This window comes from the organism of the source record quoted next, unplaced genomic scaffold (genome assembly GCF_019419815.1).
Source record: "Pyrus x bretschneideri cultivar Hongxiangsu unplaced genomic scaffold, Pyrus_bretschneideri_v1 Contig108, whole genome shotgun sequence".
Classification (NCBI taxonomy): Eukaryota; Viridiplantae; Streptophyta; class Magnoliopsida; order Rosales; family Rosaceae; genus Pyrus; species Pyrus x bretschneideri.
In genome coordinates this window covers 362,284-372,724 of record NW_025999400.1, presented here as the reverse complement: position 1 = coordinate 372,724, position 10,441 = coordinate 362,284, and the positions used below count along the sequence as shown (strand labels likewise).

Sequence of the window (10,441 nt, the reverse complement as noted above, 5' to 3'; positions counted from 1 at the left end):
TTCGGGGGAAACCAAAAGAACCATCCTGCTGCCCAGTTCAAGAAGTAGCACAAAGGAAAATCAACGATGGGCAGAAACCAGTTCAAGAGTAAGCCTGTGGAATCACAAAGATCAAAGCCTCAATGCAATCACCAAGGAGAAGAGGGAATTTACACTCCATAACCAGATTTGCGTCCCTAAACTCTTCTCTTTGTTAATTACATTATGCCATGTTTAATATGTTTAGTTGCTTTTTGTGTGTTTACTTATGTTTTGTGTGAATCTATGCTTAAAACATTGAGGACAATGTTTGATTTAAGTGTGGGGGGGTAACTAAAGTGTTTTGATGCAAATTCGTAGGGTTTTATCCACCATAACTTCTAATGTTGTTCCTTGCTATTTTAAGGTGTTTTTAAGTTGTTTTAGAGTGTTTTAGTGTGTTTTGTTTTATAATTCGAAAATCCCATAAAAATTTGAAAAATTGTTTTGAAAAACCCAAAAAGAGTTGTTTTAAAGTTGTTTTTGTGTGTGTGTTTGTGTCTTAGGGTACCTTCCAACACAATGATAAGGATTTGGTTTATAATTGCATGACGGTTAGAAAGAGTTATAAACATAGAGAAAAGTTTGATTTACGCTTGGTATATGCTTGGTTATGGTTATAATGTATGACTTCACATGCAATCATAAAAGAAAAAAAAATTCGTTTTTGTAACATGCTTGAAGGAAGGAACTCAAACAAACGCTACAACCCTGAGAGACTTGAGCCTATAACGTTCTTTGGAGAGTATAATCTGTGATTTCTTGTTTTCTAAAGTCGTTGCATGATCTCATTATTCTTTGCTTGGTTACTACTTAGAAGGCGTTTTATCATATAGTTCCAAATGCTAGAACTCATGCCCATTTCATTCAAAGCATGTTATTGATTTGCATAACACATATTCAAGAAGAAGTTGTGTAGTGACCACCACCATAGCCAAATAGCCTTACTTCCCATACTTCGTATATGTTGTAAGTTTTAACCCCGTTGAGCCTTGTTTAGCCTTTATTCTTTGTTTACCCACATTTTCCTCACCTAGCCTAGTTTAGGACAATCCCCACCCTTGTTCTTAAAAGATAGTGAGCATGACTTAATTGAATTCCTTTTGAGTTACATTATGAAAGAAAATAAGTGTGGGGGAGAGAATGTTTAAGTGTTGATGTTTTGAGATTCAAAAGAAAAGAAAGAAAAAAGAGAAAAGAAAGAAAGAAAGAAAAAAAAAAAAGAGCTTGAAAAAAAAAAAAAATGAAAGAATAAGTGATTGAAGAAAGGTTCCAAAACACCAATTCTGGGCGTAAATTGTCTAAATCCTCCCTTTTTGTTCAAAAGTTGAGTTTTCATTCAAAAGTGAATTCTAAGTTGATTCAAATGCTTTGCTCACTATTTCTTTAAAAACCTTTGTTTTCCATATCCCTTCTTTGTTATCCACATACCCCAAGCCCCGTTACAACCCTTGACTTCTATCTTGAGTGTTGTGTATTTCAATTTGTGGAGTTTGAACTTGGTATGAGCATATGGTATCACTGGTTCTCGCGTCTAAGTAGTAGCATTCCATTCATGAGATCATATCTAAACATGCTTATTAACTCCAGAAATTGCTTCCTTTGAAATACATATATGTGAGTGTTCGTTTTTATGATTACATCAATCTTCTCACATATAACTAGTTTAGGGTGTGTAGTCAGAAAATCTGTGTGAAAAACGAGAGCATATCTTGTAAGGAATTGAGCAAATTCTCTAAGGCATGTTACTACATTCAAAATATAGTTTTAAATGCTTAATTGTGAATTAGTATGTGGTGACTATGATTAAGAATGTACTTAAGTGTCAAGATGGCTAAAATCTGTGGGAATAATGATTTTTAACTTGTCTTGTGCATTGGAAATCCGTGAGACGATTGTTGGAAGGTGTAGGTTGTGTTTTGTTCTTTTTGTTTTGTTTTTCTGTTTTGCTCGAGGACTAGCAAAAGCTAAGTGTGGGGGTATTTGATAGGAGCATATTTATGCGACTTAAATGGCTTGTTCTTGTACATTTACGTTATGTTTCTTTAGTTATTTTAGTACTTTAAGCTATTTTCGTGTGTTTGTAGGTCCAAAGGGCTAAAGGAGCAAAAAGATGCATTTTGGGGACTTTTGGAGCACTTTTGGGCTAAGGACGGATAGCTTATGCTTGAAGCCAAAGTGTTGGACGAAATTGAAGACCTAATTGGAGCCAAAGTGTTGGAACCTTGTTCTCTTTAGTTTTATGACATTTAAACCTTTCCTAATCCCAATCATGCCATGCATAACACACATCCATTCTAACACATTGTCATTGCACATGCATTTCCTTCATTAGTTAACCCACATGCACTTATCACTTATCATCACCACATATCATATCACTTAATCACTTATCACTTATCATCACCACTTAACCACTTATCATATCATAACCACATATCATATCACTTATCACTTATCACTTAAAATATCATCCACCTACTTCACCTACAACATCCACCTACTTCACCTACAACATCCACTTACTTCACCTACAACATCCACTTCACCTACAACATCCACCTACTTCACCTACAACATCCACCTACTTCACCTACAACATCCACTTCACCTACAACATCCACCTACTTCACCTACAACATCCACCTACTTCACCTACAAATGACATAGCCATATGTTCCCTCCACTACTCCTATAAATACCCTTGCATTCATTCATTCATGGACATCTCATTTTCATACACAACACACCACAAACACCATTTTCCCATCTCTCCCCTTATAATCCAAACACCATTTTTCCATTCCCCTTCCACTTCTCCACCACTCTTCTTCCATTCCACACTTCCATCCCCCAAACCAATTATCCCTAGACCTTATGCTACAATAAAGAGGAAGAGAAGAGAGCCTAAACGTTCATACAATTCAAGTTTGAGTTGTTGGAATGTTTAGGCGTTTCTTTGATTTCAATGTTTAATTTCAATTCTCTTTGTTTTGTATGAGGAACTAAACCCCCCTTTAGCTAGGGGTGATTCGAAATATATGTTTATGCTTGCATTTTGATTTGATTACTTCTAATTACGTTTCATAAGTTGTTGATTCAATTTGTTTAACCGTTTGATTGATAACTTATTTATGTATGTTTATTAAGAATGCGCACTTAATTTTCATGCATGAATATGACGCTAGAATATAAGTGATTTTCACCTAATCGTTATGAACTTATATTCACAAGTAGTGGAGGTTGCTTATAAACAATCGCGTTAAACGAATTCTTGGCATAAGTTTCATGTGTATTCCATAGTAACGAATGTCTCGTCAAAACTTATAATCTTCATAGAGCGTAATGATTCTTGCTTGTATCTCTATTATGCAATCATGTAGGGGACTTGTGGGGAATGTTTTGGGTTGTCGTATGCAATCATCCAATTCAATAACGTTAGGAAGATTTGAAGGTTAATTTAAGCGGATCTAATTAACTTGGAGTGTTGAGAATTAATGATTTATTGAAATGCAATTGGAAATCATTTTATTATGCAAGTGTAACATGTGTGGAGATGAACCCCTTGGCTAGCATCCATTCATCCATACTTTCATCATATTCATATTTACATTCTGTCTAGTTTATTAACTTGTTTCGTTATTTCAATTTTTGTCAAGTCCTAAACCCCCCTTTACTTTCTTGTTCTTTAATGCTTAGAATCTGTTTAGTTTATGTTTTAAAGTATTTTTGAATTCTTTGAGTCTAGTATAGTGTTTTATATTGTGTTTTTACATTTTTGAGTCAAATCCAAGTGATTAACAATCCCTCCTAATCCCCGGTCCAGAACGATCCCTACTTACACTTATACTACAAATTGACAAAAAGAGGGTTTAATTTGTGTGCGTATAAATCTCGCATCAATCGTAGCTGTTGTTGCATCCGTCATCATGGAGTCTTCACCTGTAAGAGGACCGTTAGAAGATAAAAAAGAAGGGCGCCATACATTACCTTGACGGGGCGCAACCGGATCGCTGCTGAGACTCAAATCTAAGCTAAGGTTCGATGAGTTAGTCATTTTTCAAAGGTGTTCAGAGAGAAGGGGTGGATGGAGTTAATTCTCAAAGGGCCGGAGTAGATTTTCAAGAATGGGAATTCTTCAGAGAGTGTATGTTGGCGGTGATTGATACCTCTATAAAAAGCCAAGGCGACGCGTCCACCGATTAAAAAAGCCGGAATTTCTGGCGTAATTTAGGCGACGCTTTCTCGGCTTTTCAGAAGACGCGTTCAACTTTGTCAAAAGATTTCTTCTTTTCAGACAACACGTGGAGGCCATCATCGCAACTACACGTCTTTAGCCGACAAGCGCAAAGTTCGGCGACGCTTTCTCTGCTTTTCAGAAAACACGTGCAGCTTTGTCAAAAGGAGCCGCATCCGCACTACTACGTGTCGTTCAGAAAGCGAAGGGGCGTCGTTCAGAAAGCGAAGGGGCGTCGTTCAGAAATCGTAGAGGCGTCTTCAGAAATCGAAGAGGCGCCACTATTTCAAAAAGCCGGATTTGCGGGATAAAAACGTTTGTCGACAAAGGTAAAAGAACAGTACCACCACTTGATATTATCTCTATATATGTCGACCTTCGTCTTTTATGGCAAGGTAAACCTGAAGAAAAATGCCCAACTCTCCCTCACCTCTGAGGGCGCACTCCCAGCAAAGCCTCTTGAAATACTCAATTTTTTCTCCCCCAAAGAAGATACCAGAAACCTGGAGTATGTGGAGACAACCACAACAAATACATGTGCTGCTTCATTCGCCGTTTCTTCAAAAGCAAAGGTATCTCATATCATCAAGGTCTAAAGCAAAAGTATCTCATATCATGCTCTTTCCCTGTCCTTTTCTTTGTCCTTGTTCTTACTCGCATGGCAAAGTGAAAGAAGCAATCAGCCGCCACTTGGAGTCAGTCTTCCGATCTGGAGCCAACTGCCTGGAATCTATTCATGATTGCTTACCTAGCGTTGCTCTCGAGTAGTCATCTTCAACGGAGCAAGGCAAGGGAAAATGATACATTGAAGCATGTGGAGACAAACATAGGCTGAGTTATCCTCCAACCCTTTTCAATACGAATTGGAAAGATTGAACAAAGAAACAGACCAAAGGGGTAAGCTCAGACCTTTGGGGAAGACCAATTGAATCCTGCTGCCCAGTTCAAGAGTAGCACAAAGGAAAATCAACGATGGGCGGAAACCAGAGTAAGAGTAAGCCTGTGGAATCACAAAGATCAAAGCCTCAATGCAATCACAAAGGAGAAGAGGGAATTTACACTCCATAACCAGATTTGCGTCCCTAAACTCTTCTCTTTGTTAATTACATTCTGCCATGTTTAGTATGTTTAAATGCTTTTTGTGTGTTTACTTATGTTTTGTGTGAATCTATGCTTAAAACATTGAGGACAATGTTTGATTTAAGTGTGGGGGGGGGGGGGGGTAACTAAGTATATTTTGATGCAAATTCGTGGGATTTTATCACCCATAACTTCAAATGTTGTTCCTTGCTGTTTTAAGGTGTTTTTAAGTTGTTTTAGAGTGTTTTAGTATGTTTTGTTTTTATAACTCCGAAAATCACATAAAAATTTGAAAAACATGTTTTAAAAAGCCTAAAAAGAGTGTTTTGAGTCGTTTTTGTGTGTTTGTGTCTTAGGGTACCTTCCAACACAATGATAAGGATTTGGTTTGTAATTGCATGACTGTTAAAAGAGTTATAAACATAGAGAAAAGTTTGATTTACTCTTGGTATATGCTTGGTTATGGTTATAATGTATGACTTCACATACAATCATAAAAGAAAAAATTCGTTTTTGTAACATGCTTGAAGGAAGGAACTCAAACAAACGCTACAACCCTGTGAGACTCGAGCCATTACCTTCTTTGGAGAGTTATTTTCTGTGATTCTTTGTTTTCTAAAGTTGTTGCATGATCTCATTATTCCTTGCTTGGTTGCTACTTAGAATGCAATTGTATCATGATAGAACTAAATGCTAGAACTTATATCCGTTTCATTCAAAGCATGACATTGAATTGCATAACATATATCAAGATGAAGTTGTGTAGTTGCCACCATAACCAAATAGCCTTACTTCCCATATTTCGTATTTGTTGTAAGTTTTAACCCCGTTGAGCCTCGTTTAGCCTTTATTCTTTGTTAACCCACATCACCCCTTACCTAGCCTAGAGTAGGACTTTCCTATACCCTTGTTCTTAAAGTATAGTGAGCATGACTTAAATGAATTCCTTTTGAGTTACATTATGCAAGAAAATGAGTGTGGGGGAGTAAAAGTTTGTTCTTACGTTTATATGTATGTTTTGAGATTCAAAAGAAAAAGAAGAAGAAAAGAAAAAAAAAAGGGAGTGAAAATAAGTAAGAATGAACTCACGAGCGTTGATGGTTGAAGAAATGGTCCAAAAAGTTGAATATGGCCCTAAGTTTTGTGTGACTTTCCCTTGGGTGTTCAAAGTTGACTTCTGCGTTCTTAAGGGAATTCTAAGTGCCTAATTCAATACTTTGCTCACTATTGCTTTAAGAATGTTTGTTTATCCTTCACCTTTCATTGTTAGCCAATACCCTAGCCCCGTTACAACCCTTTGACTTCTATCTTGAGTGTTATGTGTTTTCACAATGTGGAGTTTCGAATTGATATGAGCTTATGGTGTCACTGGTTCTCGCATCTAAGTAGTAGCATTCCATTCATGAGATCATATCTAAACATGCTTATTAACTCCAGAAATTGCTTCCTTTGAAATACATATATGTGAGTGTTCGTTTTTATGTTTACATCAATCTTCTCACATAGAACTAGTTTAGGGTGTGTAGTCAGAAAATCTGAGTGAAAATTGACTGCATATCTTGTAAGGAATTGAGCAAATTCTCTAAGGCATGTTACTACATTCAAAATATAGTTTTAAATGCTTAATTGTGAATTAGTATGTGGTGACTATGATTAAGTATGTACTTAAGTGTAAAGATAACCAAAATCTGTGGGAATAATGATTTTTAACATGTCATGTGCATTGGAAATCCCTGAGACGATTGTTGGAAGGTGTAGGTTGTGTTTTGTTCGTTTTGTTTTGTTTTTGGTTTCTTTTGTTTTGTTTTGCTCGAGGACTAGCAAAAGCTAAGTGTGGGGGAATTTGATAGGAGCATATTTAGGCGACTTACTTAGCTTGTTTTCGTGCATTTATATTGTTAATTCATAGTTGTTTTTGGCGTTTAAGCCATTTTCGTGTGTTTTTAGGTTCATGTGGCTAAGGAAGCAAAAAGATGCATTTTGGAGCATTTTGGAGCAAAATTGGACTTGGAAGGGATAACTTATACTTGGAGCAAAAGGAATGGACGAAATTGAAGAGTTGATGTCACAAGGATTCCTACTTGAAGTAGCCACACACCTTCCACATTTCAGCCACATGCACTTGTTCCTCCATCATTGCACCAACAACAACATTGCACATGCACTCCCTTTAATTAATTAACCCACATGCACCCTTTATTCTTTCATCATTCCCTCACATTCTTTAAATCAGCCAACACATGCATCCACCTTTCTCCCATCAGATTTCCAACATTGCACATGCATTCCCCTTACAATTTCAGCCATCCTAGCTGTTTTGCACATGCATTCACTTAACCTAGCTGTCATGTTCCCTCTCCCATCCATTCATCTCCCTATAAATACCATACACACTTCACACAACATTCATTCATTCTCATTCACTCTTCCATATTCCAGAAATTCGTCAAAACCTCTCCACACCCTTGCAGCAGCCACCAAAACACTTTTCTCCTCCATTGCAGCCACTCCAACCACTCCCCAAACCATTCACACCATCAAACTATCCTTAGACCTTGTGCTACAACGAAGAGGAAGATAAGAGGGCCTAAACGTTCATACAATTCAAGTTTGAGTTGTTGGAATGTTTAGGTGTTTCTTTGATTTCAATGTTTAATTTCAATACTCTTTGTTTTGTACGAATGAGGAATGGAAGAGAAGAGGGCCTAAACGTTCATACAATTCAAGTTTGAGTTGTTGGAATGTTTAGGTGTTTCTTTGATTCCAATGTTTAAATTCAACTAAACCCCCCTTGGCTAGGGGGTAATTCGAAATATATGTTTATGCTTGCATTTTGATTTGATTACTTCTAATTGCGTTTCATAAGTTGTGGATTCAATTCGTTTAACTGTTTGATTGATAACTTATTTATGTATGTTTATTGAGAGTGTACACTTAATTTTCATGCATGAATATGACGCTAGAATATAAGTGAGTTTCACCTAATAGTTACGAACTTATATTCACAAGTAGTGGAGGTTGCTTATAAACAATCGCGTTAAATGAATTCTTGGCATAAGTTTCATGCAATCCATAGTAACGAATGCCTCGTCAACACTTATAATTTTCATAGAGTGTAATGATTCTTGCTTGTATCTCTTCTATGCATTCATGTTGAGGACTTGTGGGGAATGTTTTGAATTGTTGTATGCGCTAACCCATCCAATTCAATAACGTTAGGAAGATTTGAAGGTTAATTAGTGCATCACGGTTAACCCGGGGTGTTGAGTTTCATGGTTTATTGAAATGCAATTGGAAATCATTTTATTATGCAAGTATAACATGTATGGAGATGAACCCCTTAGCCATTCTATCATCCATTCATTCCATTCCATCAAATTCGTTTTACAAGCTGTTTAGTTTATTAACTTGTTTTGTTATTTCAATTTTCGTATAAATCTAAATCCCCCTTTACTTTAATGTCCAATTTAGTTAGAAATCAATTTAGTTTGTGCTTTTAAGTGTTTTGATTCATTTTATTTCCCAATTTCGTCCAAATTCACCAAAGTGCTCAAAACTGCCCAGAAAGTGATTTTAAGGCAGTTTTGAGTGTTTTGGGTGATGTTTGAGTCTTTTGGTTTGTTTTAATGTTTTAAGTGTTTAGTTTTACATTCTTTGAGTTAGTTTAGTGTTTTATATTGTGTTTTTACGTTCTTGAGTCAAGTTATTACTTAATTTCGTCCAAATTTGTGTTTGTGCTCAAATCTGCCCAGAAAGTGGTTTTTAGGCAGATTTGAGTGTGTTTGTGTTGTTTTGAGTCTTTTGGTTTGTCTTAGTGTTTTAAAGTTTAGTTTTGCATTCTTTGAGTCTAGTATAGTGTTTCATATTGTTATTTTACGTTTTTGAGTCAAATCCAAGTGGTTAACAATCCCTCCTAATCCCCGGTCCAGAACGATCCCTACTTATACATATACTACAATTGACAAAAAGAGGGTTTAATTTGTGTGCGTATAAATCTCGCATCACCAACCTCTCTTTGGTTCAAGGCATCTGCAATCTGCCCCAATTGTGTCTCCATTTTGGTTAGGGCTGCTGAATGTTGTTGGAGAGTGCTATTTGTGGAATGTTGGAATTGCAAGGTGTTTTGGGCTAACAATTTAACTGTATCCTCAAGGGTAGTGGCAGGTTTTGATTGGAAATTTTGGATTGGATTGTTGTTCTTCCATGAAAAGTTGGGATGATCTCTCCAACTCGGGTTATATGTATTGGAATACATATCATTCCTTGGTCTTTGATTGTAAGAATTCATGAGGTTCACTTGCTCTTGAACATACTCGGGATAAGCCTCCCTAGATGGACATTGATGAGTAGGGTGGTTTGGTAAGTTGCAAATGGCACACACTTCATTTGCTTTTGGCACCATGTTGAGCACGGATTCAAGCTTCCTTTCTAGGTTAGCTACCTGCAACAAAAGCTCATGATTAGAACTTGTTTCATAGACTCCAACTTTCTTACCCCTTAAGTCTTTGTGTTGAGCATTAGACCCCAACATCTCATAAATGTTATATGACTCTTGAGCATTCTTTTTCTTCAATGCTCCACCTGCTGCATTATCAACAGTTGATTGACAAGTTTGGGTTAGTCCATCATAGAAAATTTGCATTTGTAAATGAAAAGGTAACCCATGGTGTGGACATTGGATCAAGAGGCCTTTAAAACGCTCCCAACACTCATTGAAAGGTTCTCCATCATCTTGTTTGAAGTTGAAGATTTGTCCCCTTAATGTGGCTGTCTTTTGAGTGGAAAAGAACTTCTCCAAGAACTTCTTAGCCACGGCATCCCATGTAGTGAGGGAACCTGGTGTTAGAGTCATCAACCAACTCTTGGCCTTATCTTTCAAGGTGTAAGGAAACACCCTCATCCTCAAATTTGCTTCACTTACTCCCTGCAAAGGTAAACCACTCACAACATTGTAAAACTCTTTAATATGAGCTAAAGGGTCTTCATTAGGTAAGCCATAAAATGAAGGAAACATATGGAAATGTGAAGATTTGAGGTGAATTTGGTATGATTGGTTGAGCAAAGTCCTCCAAAGCTCGAAGTTCATCTTCGTTGCCAGCCATCTCT

The 10,441-nt window shown here is 36.8% G+C and overlaps 1 pseudogene; it reads left to right on the top strand.

Moving 5' to 3' along the window:
• Positions 1–9,993: 9,993 nt before the first annotated feature.
• On the top strand, positions 9,994–10,104 carry LOC125471426 (annotated as a pseudogene).
• Positions 10,105–10,441: the final 337 nt, after the last annotated feature.